The following is a 14,267-nucleotide window of genomic DNA, read 5'->3' on the forward strand; positions in this document are numbered from 1 at the left end:
ACGTGAGGAAATTAGCTCTGGACACAAGTTTTTTACTTTTTTTTCCCCCTACATGTGAAAATATTTAGCAAACAGTGACAATGATGGAAAACAGTAGGAAACAAAATGTTCTACATTAGTATAAAACATGAAAAATGCAGCAAGGACCCTCAGTGGTACAACATGTGTTATGCTGGCTGGCAGTCCATTAGGCTTGATAGACATTTCACTTACCTAAGTCAAATATAACAGTCTAGTATTCATTAATATAAGAAGGGGGTTGTGGAATCAAGCCTACCATCTGGTTAGAACGACAGAATAATCTACAACTCATGATTAGGTCTAAGGAGTGGAATTTCACTTTAATCTTTTTCATTGCTCGAAATTTCCATCTGCGCAGTACGGCACATCATTTTTCTTCAAGACAAATGTGCTGTTTTTCATGTTCCAAAATTAGATCAGAAGAAAACGATTAATCATGTCATGGCCTGGGAAAGGAAACAAAGCCCTGATATTTCTCTCTCTCTCTCTCTCTCCCCCCCTCTTTCCCCCAGCCCCCACCCCTCCCAGCTCTGGCTCTTTGCAAGGTCCTTTCTTTCCCTGCCTCAATTTTCAGCATAACTTTTAGAGATTCACATTGTGGTGGGCTAGAAACACTCACAAAATAGGAATCTTAAATAAAGATGCAGCTTTGATTTGCACGGCCGTTTTTATTTTCCCCTTGCCTCTCCCCCACCCCCAGTTTGCCACTTCATCGTTTCCTCCTTCTCTCTCGCTCTCTCTCCCTCTCCACCCCCTACCATGTGCCCCCTGGCACAGGACGACAGATGGTGACCTGTTTGCATGTGACACGGTAACTGAATCTAAACTCAAGGAAACAAGTCACCGGGCTGCAAATTAGTGAGACCACACAACTGTCAGGTGGCAGTCCCCTTTGACAGTTGTAGGCCATTATAGGAACATTGATGTTTTCGCAGTGTGACAAAAAGGAATCCTTTTTGCAGCAGACCTGTCTGTCAGCTGGCTCTCAAGTCATAACAAATCCCTGGCACTCAGCTGAGGCTGAACATTCGCAGCGTCAGGAGGATGATAAATGACCTGCAGGGCTTTGAAGTGCCTTGGCAGTTCAGATGGGTCCGTAGTGCTGACAGAGAAATATACACAACAGCGTAACCAATAATGAGAACATTAAACATTCCTGCTTTGTGACAGGCTGACAGAAAAACCCAGCCTCACATCAATCATCTGTGGAGATATAACCTTGACAATTAGCCCCCTCTCTGATACTCAGAGTAACCTTTTTTCCTTTTTTTTCCCCCTCCCCACCTCCCCTTTTTTTTTTTTTTTTCCTTTTGCCTGGCTTATCTTCCCTGATCTTTTTTTTCTGGTATGGCAGAGAGGGGAAAAAACAGCAGAAAAAAATCTGACATCAAAAACGATCTTTTCCTTTTCCTCCATGCAAAAATAAAATATGCCAGGACAAAGTTTACTTGATGGACTTCCACCTATTTCCCTTTAGGAGAAAGGAATATATTTTTTGCCCTATCTACCAAAGCATCTGTCACTACAAATACTCCTAGTAGAATATTGTTTACATATTATGCTTATTTTGTTCCTTAGGTTTTTTTCCTTTCCCCTACTCTCACATTCATATCAGTACATTCTGTTGTCAAGCATCGTTTCCACTTGTAAGAGTGAGATGATTAAGCACATGACTGTCCCCTTGTTCCTTGTTACAGTATTCCAGGATCATTCAATAAAACAGATAGAATCTCAGCTTCTTTCCATAACCTTCTGTTTTCTTTTTTTTTTTTTTTTGTATGTGTCTATACTGGTTTGCCATTTTTTAGAACCCTTTACAGAGAAAAAATAATCTTCAAAGGACAAATGAAAAGTGTGGCTGATCTTCCTGAAAACTAAACACTTTTTACAACCTCCTGCAATCATTCTCACTGAAGGGCAGGAATGCATCCTGATCTTGAGGACACTCTCCACTCACAGAATTTCTCTTGCTCTCCCCAGTGTGGGATCAGCAGAAATTCCTCCTGATATACATGACTGAATTCTTGCCATGGCTCTCTTCTGACAGCAGAGGCATTCAAGCAGTGGGGTCAATGGGAGTGTTTGTACTCTGTGAGAGGCAAATTAGGCTTCTGGGCACTTTCTGCACTCCATCCTGGTGGCCTGGAGTCTCCTAAGTTGCTAACTCAACCCCACAGAGAGGTTTCAAAGGAGCCTAAGAACCCTTGTGCAATAGCCTCAATAATAAATAGGTTCAAAATGACATTTTTTGCAGAAGATTTCATCTGGAGAAATGTCAATAATGTAAAATCCCCAAAACTTTCTGTCACTGAATTAGCAACAAATCTTCTATGGTGTGTTGTGTTCAGGTCTCTGTCTCCCTGTTCCCAAAGAAATTTCTGCTTCACTTATGCAATGACAAACATGCACTCTTGCTCTCATCAAGTACAGCACAGCACAAATACTTTGATGTGAAGTTTGGTTAGTGAAACAGATTTACACACAACCAAGCACTTGCAAATTAAAAAAAGCTGTGTTTCTAACCCTGAAGTAAAGTCTGTCCCCAAGGTCCCTTTTCCTACACACAATTTAAGATCCCTGTGCAATGCTCATGTAGTGGAAAGAAGATGAAAAGAACACACAAGGCCTTCAACCTTCAATAGAGTTAAAGAAGAGCCAGCTATAGACCCAGATGGTGCTACTGAAATTATGTATTCCAGAGTCTATCAGCTGAGTCCTGCTGCTGTCAAAGTATGTCCTGGGCCTGTGGCCACAGCTGACTTCACTATTAGAAGAGATCAATGTGAAGGAGAAAAGAAAGTTATTAGAAAGATGATCAACAGTAAGTAGCAAAACCTGTTCAAGAGTTGCCTGACCTCATTTGTACTCTGATCATACTATTCTGATAAAAACACAAGCTATGCAGTGCCTTTTTCATAATACGGCAATGGAAGATTGGCCTCTGCAGAACCAAGAGGAGCCATTTCACTCCCAGGTAAATACTTTTAAGACACTGGGCTGACAACAATGGAAACAAAAAGCTTTTCTTTGCCTTCGTTATACCTGCTTAGTGGTTACTGACTGACTGTCACAGCACACTGGAAACATACTGTGTACCACATTCCATACTCTGTGTGGAGGATCTAGAGTCAGGCATTGTGGTTGCTATGCTCTGCTCAAGCTTTGGAAAGCCCAGATGTGGTAGTGCTTGCCCACTGCAGGCTGAGGCTGTAGCAGAGCCAGGCAGTGAAGCACGAGAAGGGTACTCTTTCCTCTGGATCTGAGACTGGTGTCTGGTGACAGAGGGACATAATTCAATCTTTGCTTCTCTACTGAGAGAATGAATTTCCCAAAGACTAATTCTTTATCTCATTAAAAACATCGACCTTTTTGTTTTGAGCCTGTCTCATAGCCAGATGACCTTTTCTCACCATGACAGCAGGTACAAAGGAAAGGGTACTCTCAGCTGGTGCACTGTATCTGTGGGATCTCTCACACACCTTCAAAGAAACAGCCACACCCCACTTTTTAAATTGCAGCACATATGAGTTCTAGGCCTGCCAGACAGGCTGGATAATGCCATCCCCTCTGCAGATAGCAGCACACAGAGAGGGAGCGACACTCATGGAGCTCCTTGCAGTCAGTCTCTGGCCAAACAAAGTGTGATTTATGACCTATGAACACTGAGGGCCCAGAAAGAATATCTTCCACCATCCTAACCCATTCCCATGTGATGCTTTATGGCCTATCCTGCAGCATCACCAGTAACTATGTTTGGGTAGTAACTGCTGATGACCAAATCTATAGACGATCTTCATAAGATACATGTGCAGAATAAATGAACACTCCTGTCTCAGCAGCTTTTTCCCCTTCCACCTGCTTACCCATGGAACAGGACAGGCTGCTTTCCATACTTTCCAGTGGGCAGATGGATGAAAAGTTTGCCCTTGACCACCAGGCAAGGAGCTTCAGGCCTTCTCCAACTAACATTGCAGAGTTTATCTCATAGAAGACCATGGCTGTAGGAGTGGGTGGACGCATTCAGGTCCTACCCTAAGAGTCCTCTCAGTGGAAAGGCATGAAAGGCCTGAACCATTTGCTGAGAAGATGGCAGAGGTAGAGTGTAGCCACTCACTCCTTTTCTCCTGATCATATTGGAGGACTGAACAAGCATCTGGTGTGCCCAAAGACTGGTGAGGCCAAAACTGGACTGAGGCATAAACAACTAGTCATCACAAAGGCTAAGGAAAGGAGGAGTCTGGAAGCTATTTGGCTCCTCTGCCATTCAGGCAGCCATCATCCATGTTGTCTGTCTGATTAAATTTTTAAGAACCAAATTTTTCTGAAATTATCAAATCTCCTAATCTCTTGGGCCATAATTCTTACTCTAACATTTCATTTGGCTCACAGCCTTGAGCTAATCACCACGCCCTGCCTCAGTTTCCTCAAAAACAGGAATGGATGCATTCAAATTACATTCACCTGAAAGGCACACTGTAAAATTTAATTAAGCCCTGAAAAGTGCTCTGCAATTGTGAGATGAAAAGGTGCCATTAAAGGCTTCTAGTATTATATTTCACTAAGACTCTCAGAAATATTTTGGATGGAGTTAAAGAGAGAAAATAAAAGGCAAATAAATCATAAACATTGCAGAATAAATGCTGCCTGCCCCTTCTTATCTGTAACTCACAAGGCATATAGATTACATCTAAATAATCCTTTGTATGAAAAGCTGTCCATACATTTGCACACAAGATGTAAGGACAATGCTGGGTTTATATGAAAGGGAATATACATGTTTCCTTGCACACCCTCAGTGAAGTTAAAAGGGTTAATAAAATATAAGTTGAGATCAAAAGAAATCTGAGGTGACATTTTGGCCTTGAGGCCTTCCCTTGGCTGTGGGAAAACAGAATGAGGCTGCTCTGCAACATACAAGCTGAGGTACAATTAGTGATGTTTTCAGACTGCATGTTTTTTTCTAACTTAAATCTGTAGAGATATAAGCATATGCAATGAAAGCACTGTGAATTCAGTTTTACCAGTCGAGAATTACTAACAGTGTTATAGATATAGATAGAGACAATTTGAGAAAATTCAAAGCTATGTAATTAGAAGATTATATCCAGCCAGAGCAGAACCAGATATAATAGTAAAATGATGATTATTAAATGCACTCAAAAGGGAAGGGCTTGGCGCATGTGTATGCAGCTGCAGTGTCATGCACACATCCTGAGGACAACTGGAGACAGTAGGCCTTTTATCTTCTGACTCAAGACCTTCCCAAGACCTCTGCATTACAGCACGAAGAGCCACACACTCTATCAAACATCGTTATTTACATAACACATGGCAGGGAGTGGTTATGGAATAAATCAATACTTTGTGATATTTGTTACAAGCCACATGGCAGCTGAGCATTTCTAAGGCCTTATCCAAGGTCTGGCTTGAAGGGAGCTTATTACAGCTATATTAAAATTGCCTAATAAGTGAGGTTACCAGAGAAGTGCACTCTGCCTTTTTTTTTCCACTGGAGTGTAGCCTAGTGAGGGCAGGGCTTTGACTTACAGTTGAGCTCCTGATCTGACCCCCTTCAATCCAGACTGTCTTCTCTGTAAAAGACCAGCTGATCACCTTTGCCTGCAGCCCCCTCACAGTGACACTGATCCCTAAGCATAGCTGTGATTTCAGAGGTGGACAATTGTCCTAGATTTAGTGATATAACTCCTCAAACAACCCACATAACTGTTCACTACTGAGACTCTGCCTGTGCAGATCCCTGCTTGAGGACAGCAGTGTGGCTGCACAATGGGAGAGTGATACCTATTCTTAGAAGTCCCTCGGCCAGCAGGTTTTATGTGAAAGGGGATCTTCCAGAGGACAATGAAGAAGGGGGTACCTACTTCTCTTAATTCAGTATATGAGGAGCCCGGACCTCCTATACTCACGCATGCACGCTAGATTGCTGAATTTTGATTAAGTAAATCCTGCCTATACCCCACAAAAAGCCTTGGGCATCGTGACAAGCTCTTGCAAAACAGCACCATTTCTGGTTTAAATACGATCCAACCATCACTCTTCTGTGGTCTTATAAATTAGGTTTTAGTTAAAAAAACACAATCAGGAAACACAACTAACCTCTCCAGTTTCATTCTGCAAAAGCATATTCATTAAAATCTCCAGTGTGGTGAAGACTGTTTTAGAACACTAACAATGCTTAAAATACAATGTTATCAGTTCCAAATGCCAGAGCAGCACAACAACCATTAATAAGCTGTAAATTCACTGGGAAAAAGCCCATGCTTTCTTTGCTTTTGCTCAGCACCTGGTTCACAATTAGGCCAAATAAAGGATCTAAAATAGGAAGTGGCAGTGATTGCAAAATATGATCCACTATACTGGATATATAGTGATTAAATAACACTATAAAAATCACTAAATAAAAAATTCCTCTTTAAATGTAAGAGACTTGTGTAAAAAGAAACACAGTAAACAAAGTATCTCATTATGTTCTTTCTCCTGTGTTAAGAATATAGGCAATCACAAAAGGTAAAGAAGAACAAGGAATTAAAAGAGGTGTGCCAGCCCAGTAAGGAATCTCCACCAAAGTCCAACAGGCACAGGAAAAAATAATCTCCAAGAACCATGAGGCTGTCTGAAGCACTAAGAGGTTACATAAGGAACTTGTTACACTCTTACTAAACTGCTGCACAGCTGAATTTAAAAAATTAAAATTAAACTATGTATGATACATTAGACATTAGTAAATCATTTAATGGAAAGATACCTGAAATATTCAACTACATTTGTATCGATGGTAACATAAAAGGGGTCTAAAAGCTAAAAATTCAGCCTTTTCTTTATTCTACTGCTCAGAGTTCATATATTAATCATCTGCTGCCTCAGCTACATCAAAGCATCTTTTTTCTTTTTTTTTTTTTTTTTTTGGTCTCAAAACTTTCTTACTCCATTTCTTTTTTAAATGGACATCTCAAGTATTTTTTCTCTTTTCATGCTTTTCTTTCTCAGCTCCCTGGCTTCCACTTATAAATCAAATTCAACACACCATTTTAGGGCACTACAGAGCACTGTCCTTGGACATCTTTCTTCACCACTGCTTTCACTAGTCCTGATCCTTAAAAGAAGTCTCAGGCTTGCTTGGTCTATCTAAGTCTTCTTGCCCTATGGTAGTCTTTCTTTTTTCACCTATGACATGAAGCATGTTTGTGACAGCTTTAAATTCACTTTTTGCTAGATGTTTCCTGTAGAAAACTCCCATGTGCTATTGCACAACCATGTCCCTATGCCCTAATTATGCTGTTTCACACCTTTGAGATGTCTGTAGATGAAGTCTTTCAGAGCAAAGAAAGCATTAATTGGCATCAGCAATTTCTGTTGAGTAGTCAAATGTACATCCACAGTGTCATATACACTAGCCATGAACAAACCCCCAAGAACAAATGATTTGAGGGAACTGCCCCTTGGGAAATTTGCAGAGACTGTGCTAAACTGAAGTGATACTCAGTAATATTTTAAAACCACTAATCAGGTGATATAAAAAGTTGATATAGTAATTAAATTTGTAGAAGATGCTAAATTAGGAAGTGTTACAAACATAAGCGAACACAGAGAATAACACAGAGGGCCTGAAAAAGCTTAAAAATAAGAGCAGAAAATAACAAAATTAATTTCATCCGGGACACGTGCAAAGGTATCACACATCTGAGGGAAATGTTTCAAAATTAAATGCCAAAAGTAATCCGATCTTGTGGTTCAAGGTGTAAACTGATTGCCACAGCTGAAATAATCCTCTCAACCTTCCTGCTCAGCAACATATAACTGGCAAGGTACATTACGAAGGGTTTTGAAAGATCAGGCACAAGATATTTTTGGAGGCAGGATGCCTGTCTCTTACAGAAAATCCTCTGCGACATCTAAACTCAGAGAAATAGGGAGGTTCATTGAGAACATTACCACTCGTGGGCAAGCAAAATATTTGCTTACTTTCATGCCCAACAGTTTACCTGCATGTCCTCATTTGCATTCTTACTAACAATTCAGCACAGGCCCATGACACAGTGGCAGTGGCACTAACAGCACAAGTTGAAAAGAACAGGCAAGGGGGATGCCAGGCTGGTTAGAGGTTGAATTATCTGGGCTCTTAATATCCCCAGCCTCTGAGAAACCGCCTCAGCTTCTTTTCACTCTCAGTGGCCACAGGGACTCCTATACCAGACAAGCAGTAATGTTGTCAGAAACACAGAACCAGATACTCAGTTGATGTCAATCAGGGCTCTTCTGCTGACTTCAAAGAGAACAGCAAATTTAATGTGAGTTTGCAGTGAAATAGGATATTGAAATTCTTCAGTGCTCCTTAGTTTTCCATCCTTGGGCTCACCACAATCAGGAACTAGAGAAGAGATGAGGCTTTGTACAGCACTGATAAAACTGCAGCAAATCTATCACTAGGCTTTGGCCCTTGAATGCCATTAACTCATAGAGAAACTGAAGGAGTTGAATGGAAATCAATAACAATGAAGGATCTCAAACAGATGGGCTTTGGAGAAAGTCACTGTCTTTTGTTACACATAAAAGACAAGAAATGTCATTAAAATAAATAAATTCATGATAGCGCTATAGCAAATCAGTTGCTTTCCATCTCTGCTTCAGAGCAGAGATTCTGTTTAGGAATTAACTTTCTACTACAGCTCTAAAGAAACAGCACATATATCCTCACACATTCCCTGCCCTGTTCTTCCTAAATAAACAATCTGTACAGGAATGAAATTAGAAACGAAGATGAGTCATTGGTTTCACCACTCTTCCAGATCTGTTCATTGTCTAAGCCCCCACGCATTCAGTTGATTCAATTTCTTATGAAATCCCAGAGGTGTGAATGGCTGGACAATAGCTTAAGGAGGCTTTGCAGCTGGATCACCTCTCGTCACTGGAGTGTAGCAGGGTTAACATGGGCCAAGAACAGGATTTCATAGAAACTAAATTGAGATTGAATACCTTTCCATAAAGATTTGCTGTAGCATAAAGAACAAATCATACACTTTCACAAGAAGTTTTGAGTCAAGTTTACAGTTTGTGTCAAGCTGACAGCCTTTGCTTCTGTCTGATGAGTGTGAAGCCAGTCTTGCAATGTGGCTATCCTTAAAAAGTCATACTGAAGCATATAAAATGTCCAGCTCCTGATCTCATGGAAATTACTTCTCTGAGGGCATTTATGCTAGCAAATGGAAAGAAAAAAAAACAAAAGACAAAACAAATTCTCGGAATAATCTCACGATAACTGTGGTCAGCTTTTTACACTGGGATAGCTTGAAAGGAGCATGTGGTAATGCAACTTAAAACATTTAATGAGGGAACTGTTACCAAACAGATACCAGAGAGATAAGGATGATCTCTGGTTAAAAACAATATGTGGATCTTAAGTGGTCTGGGGCCTGTCCTTCACTGTGCAACATATTTACTGTACAAACCTAAGCAAATGGCTTTAGAAGCACCCTAATTCCAGGTCTGCAAAGTTGGAACTTTGTCAGCCACTTCTATTCATGCTTCAAGCTACATACATCTGTAGTGTATCTCACAACAGGGAACAGATTTGGAACAAAGGAGAGAAGGTATTTCGAAAGCAGGTACTACTATTACGGGTAACTGGCACCATCAGGCATGTATGTCTAGAAAATCTTCTCCAGCCAGAAGAGGGAGATCTGTGGTTTGAGATCTCCAGACCAACAATTCATATGAATCACTTTGGGTGGGCTTACCTTGCACTTCATCATCAAAACCTATGCCAAGCTTATGGGTAGCACCATTATGCACAGTCAGATATCTTTGGCTCTCTGTGGCATGTAGGTTTTCCAGCTGTCATGAGCCCCTGCTCTCCACAAGCTTTTTATAAGAAGACTGAGCATGAAGATGGAAATGCAGTCGTGATATAATGGAGTGTGGTGCCTGATAGTATCAGGGTTTTTAATATTAGTCTCATTGCTGCGGGGTTTGAGCACTTCCAGCTGAAGTTGGGTGCTGCCATCATCCAACTGTCTGATAGAGAGACCTGCAGGCAAAGTTGTGGTTGTAAAACTTGAGATGAGCAGATCTTCTATCTGTATAATGAGCTAATTAAAAATTAATTTAAACATAGTCTGTATAAAGTGCTGAAGCATATGATGTGGGGTATAATCCTATGCTGGATTTGACAACTCACAGCTGCTACTGCATATTCAGTGTTTTTGAACAAAATTATATGTTCCTTCTGCCAGACTCCAATGGGAATTTTCTCTCACTGAAGACTTGAGAGTCTGACTCCAGGATGCAGATTGAATGGTTAGTCTATGTGATGATGTGCAGAGATAAGAACTCAGATCTAGAAGCCATTTGACTGTGCTTGCACACATGCTGTTCCTTAGACTAAGCAGTGTTCTAGAAAATAAGCATAGATACATCCACTGTCCTTCCCACCATTCTTTGTTCCAGATTTCTCATGCTGCACCAGCTTCTGTGTCTCAGCACTTTCAGTGTTGATGTATCCATAAATAGGATGAAAATATCTGTATTGGCAATAAGCACAAAAGGTTTTTTGCCTTCAAGGCATATAGACCCCTGGGAACTATGTGGAAAGCTGAAAGGCAAGCTCTGATTGCTTTCCTCTGCCAATGACTCTCAGCTGGGACACAGATATATATGAGGTATCCGAAGTTGGGGAAGCAGAAATCAGAGAGGTAGGAGTGCACTTAGGAAGCCATGAAGAGAAAGAGCTCGTACAATTCTTGCTCTCTTCTTGGACAGGGAACTACCACAAGCCAAAACTGAGCCCTGCCCCATATGAAGTGCTAGTCACTGTAATGGAGAGACATTGGGACTCCTGGATACACAAACTCTGCTCCTTGCAGCCATGCCAAAACTGGGATAAAATAGTATGGTACTGCTTGCAGAACCAGCTAGAGGAAGAGGCATTCTCTTGCTTGCTTAGCAATGATATTTAAATAGCCTAGAATGAACAAATATTGCAATGGACTTAAAAGAAAATCCCTTCCAGTTTGAATGAGAGCAACAGGATGGTTGCCTTGGCTTGAAGACGGAAAACCATATAAATATGAGTCCAGCTATATGAAGCAAGATAGGAATAAAAGGATTGCTTCTGAAAATAATTACTTAGTGTGATAGTTTTTGAATCTGAAAACAACCACTTCCACTGACAGTTCACTAAACACTGGTGTGTTGCTTACTGTATTATTAAATAAAACATTTTCCTTCTTGCCCAAAAAGCATGTTAATTAATCGTAATGAGATATAGCCTAGAAACACAATTAGGTAAGAATTATGCATGGCCACACTTTTGTGGTGTTACCAGGTACAAAATCACTATGACTTGATGGAAATAACATCAAACAGAGCAAAACAGAACAGCAATTATGAAATAACTCCCTAGTTACTACAAAGAAAATCTTGCATATTCAGGAAGCTTTTTTAAACAGCAAGAAAACATTTGTTCTTTACTCACCACCTTTATTCTGCCAGTGTCCCCAAAGCAGGAAAGGCACAGGGGCCTCAGGACTCTCTGAGTTGCAGTGGAGAAGCCCAAGGATAGCAATCCTCAGATTAATAAAGAGAACCATGAATAACAGGTAACTTACCTGAATGAGACACAGAATATTTAATTTGAGAAAGAGTCTTCCATTATTCCCTTAAAAATTCAGCAGTAAAAAATCAGCATAGAATGAAACCATTAATTAGCTTATTCTAGCCAGCTACTGTGTATTTCTTATTGAATTCTCATAAGCTCACAAAGGCCTTGGTTGTTTCCCCTAAAAGGGGGCATTTGTATGTTTTCACAGTAGTACTGCCACCAAGCTACTTTTGCTTTGTGCTACCTATGAAGATATTACATAAAATTTCAAACCAATATCAAAATTTTTTTTAATTTTTCCTGAATACTTATGTACATATTCAAGACCATCATCAATTAGAGCCCACTGTCGTAAAAGGACACTCTACAGAAAGGCCAGAGTTCATCAGGACAAGAGATGGGTTCTCTTGTAGGCTCGTCAAGACTTCTTTACGGGACAAAGAACAAATCTTCAAGAACTAAATAACACTGAAAACTTTGGCCTCTTTTCTTCTATGCCCATAATTGCCCATCATTGTTCTATGCCATCATTGCTTGCTTTTTCATAAAATGTAATGACACCTACATGATATTGGAGAAATGACCATGATACAAGACCATGTGCAAAGCAGCATACATAAGAGATTGGATAAAACATTCCTTCCTAACCCTTCTTCACATACATATGCCAAAGATTTGGTAGCCCTGACTGTTAGCTTAATATCTACCAAATGAGATCTGATTGATGTCTTCCCAGTTGCAGGCAGTCAAATTTTTAATGATTGCCTGTTACAAAAGAAGAGAAGCAATGCATTAAGTGTTGAGCATAGAAATGCATGGTAGAAAACAAAACCTCCATCATAAGAAATAATACTCTCACTTCCTCTACCTCACACTTCAAAGCTCTTTTGCATGTTTCCCCTACCACACTTATTGATTGGTGATTTGTAGAGCCCATTCTTTAGTCATTTACCCACGAATATAAAATTTAAAGGATGACAAAACACACATCATGCCTATTTCCTCCTGCCAATTTTATACACAAAAACATTTTAGTAGAAAAACCAAATGGAATACCTGAATCTTCTCAGTGTTTTTTTATGCAGTGCTGATTAAGGATGTATTGGGGTTGCATGGCAAGGTTTTTCCAGTGGGGGAAGTTACACGGGTGGGCTTCTGTGAGAAGGTGCTAGGAGCTTCCCCTGTGTCTGACAGAGCCAATGCCAGCTGGCTCCAGCACAGACCCACTGCTGCCCATTAGCAGCAATGCCAATGGCCTCTGGGATAGCACAGTTAAGAAGGGGGAAAAACACCCCTGTGCAACAGCAGCTGGGACGGGAGTCAGCCAGGGTCACCCCTCCCAAAACAAAGTCCCCGGGAGCTGTCTGGAGTTCTCTTGCAGCCCAGGCTGTTCAGCATGGAGGCTCTCCACAAAAGTTTGCCACAAGGAAGATGCAGAGCAAGGTTCCCATGGCAGTTAACTCACACTCAAGAACAATTTTAAAAATCCACAGTTTAATTGCCACAAATAGAGTTTTCTCCAATCTTTTCTTGCTTTTTTTTTTTTTCCCTGCTTCATCTGAAAGGAAACAGTAAAATTATCTTACAGCAGATTTCTTTTTAGGCTGTGGTTAGGTGCTTGGAGAACAGATGACTCTTGTGTAAGGTCCGTGCAGCAAGGGTGAGAGTTTTGAGATATAATGTGATCAAAGATTTTTGATGGCTGTATCTTTCTCAGGCTCCCCTGACAGCCTATTTTCAAATTAAACTCCCCCTTATAAATACTCCTTCAGCTTAGGTTTTCAGAAAATCCCTGTATGTGACAGATCCAAAGCACAAAACTGCCAAGAATAGTCTTTCAGTTTCCATTTACAGCAGCGTTGTTCTGGTTTATCAGGAAAGTAAAACACACAAGTATTTACAGGAAAGACTTTAATTGTTTCAATGGCTTTGGTCTTTTTATCCTGAACATTTCTAAACACATGAAGCATGTCTACATGTTTCTTTTTTTCTTTTCACTTGCTGAAGGATTCATCTAACAAACTGGGGTCTAAATGGAAAGAGTAGAGATGTAGCTACAGTATGGGAGTGATTTCATGGTCAGCTTCATCTAGTTAACTCTGAAATACTACTGCAAGGGACAAATCTTCCCCCATCTCACCTGTCTGTCCTCCACGCTTTGTGTCAGCACATGGAGATGCATCCTCAGCAGTCAGCCAGATCCAGTCCTCTGTGCAGCTGTACAGCTGGATGAGTGCTGCTGCTGACACAACACAAGGACCAGGGACAGACACCCTTTCACCACCTTTTTGGTATTTAGAAATAGATTAGCCATGGTTGATATAAAACTACACCCAAGTATCACCCCTTTTTGGTGAAGAAAGGAAATAGCAGATTCCCATTATTTGTTATTTGCTGCACAACAACAAATCAAATTATTGATAAATAGTAAGCATTTGAAATACCTGCCTTTATGATATGATGGTCATTTGGTAATACAAATGAAAAGAGATACACCAGACAAATGTTTGTTTCAAGAGATTGGACAAGAAATGTAAATTAAACCAAATGAAATTGTAAGAGAAGCGTTATGGACAGGGAAGTGTGAGGCTTGAACATTCATTTTTCATTCCTTTCATCTTCATCTCAG

This window comes from Haemorhous mexicanus, chromosome 7, assembly GCF_027477595.1.
Source record: "Haemorhous mexicanus isolate bHaeMex1 chromosome 7, bHaeMex1.pri, whole genome shotgun sequence".
Lineage (NCBI taxonomy): Eukaryota > Metazoa > Chordata > Aves > Passeriformes > Fringillidae > Haemorhous > Haemorhous mexicanus.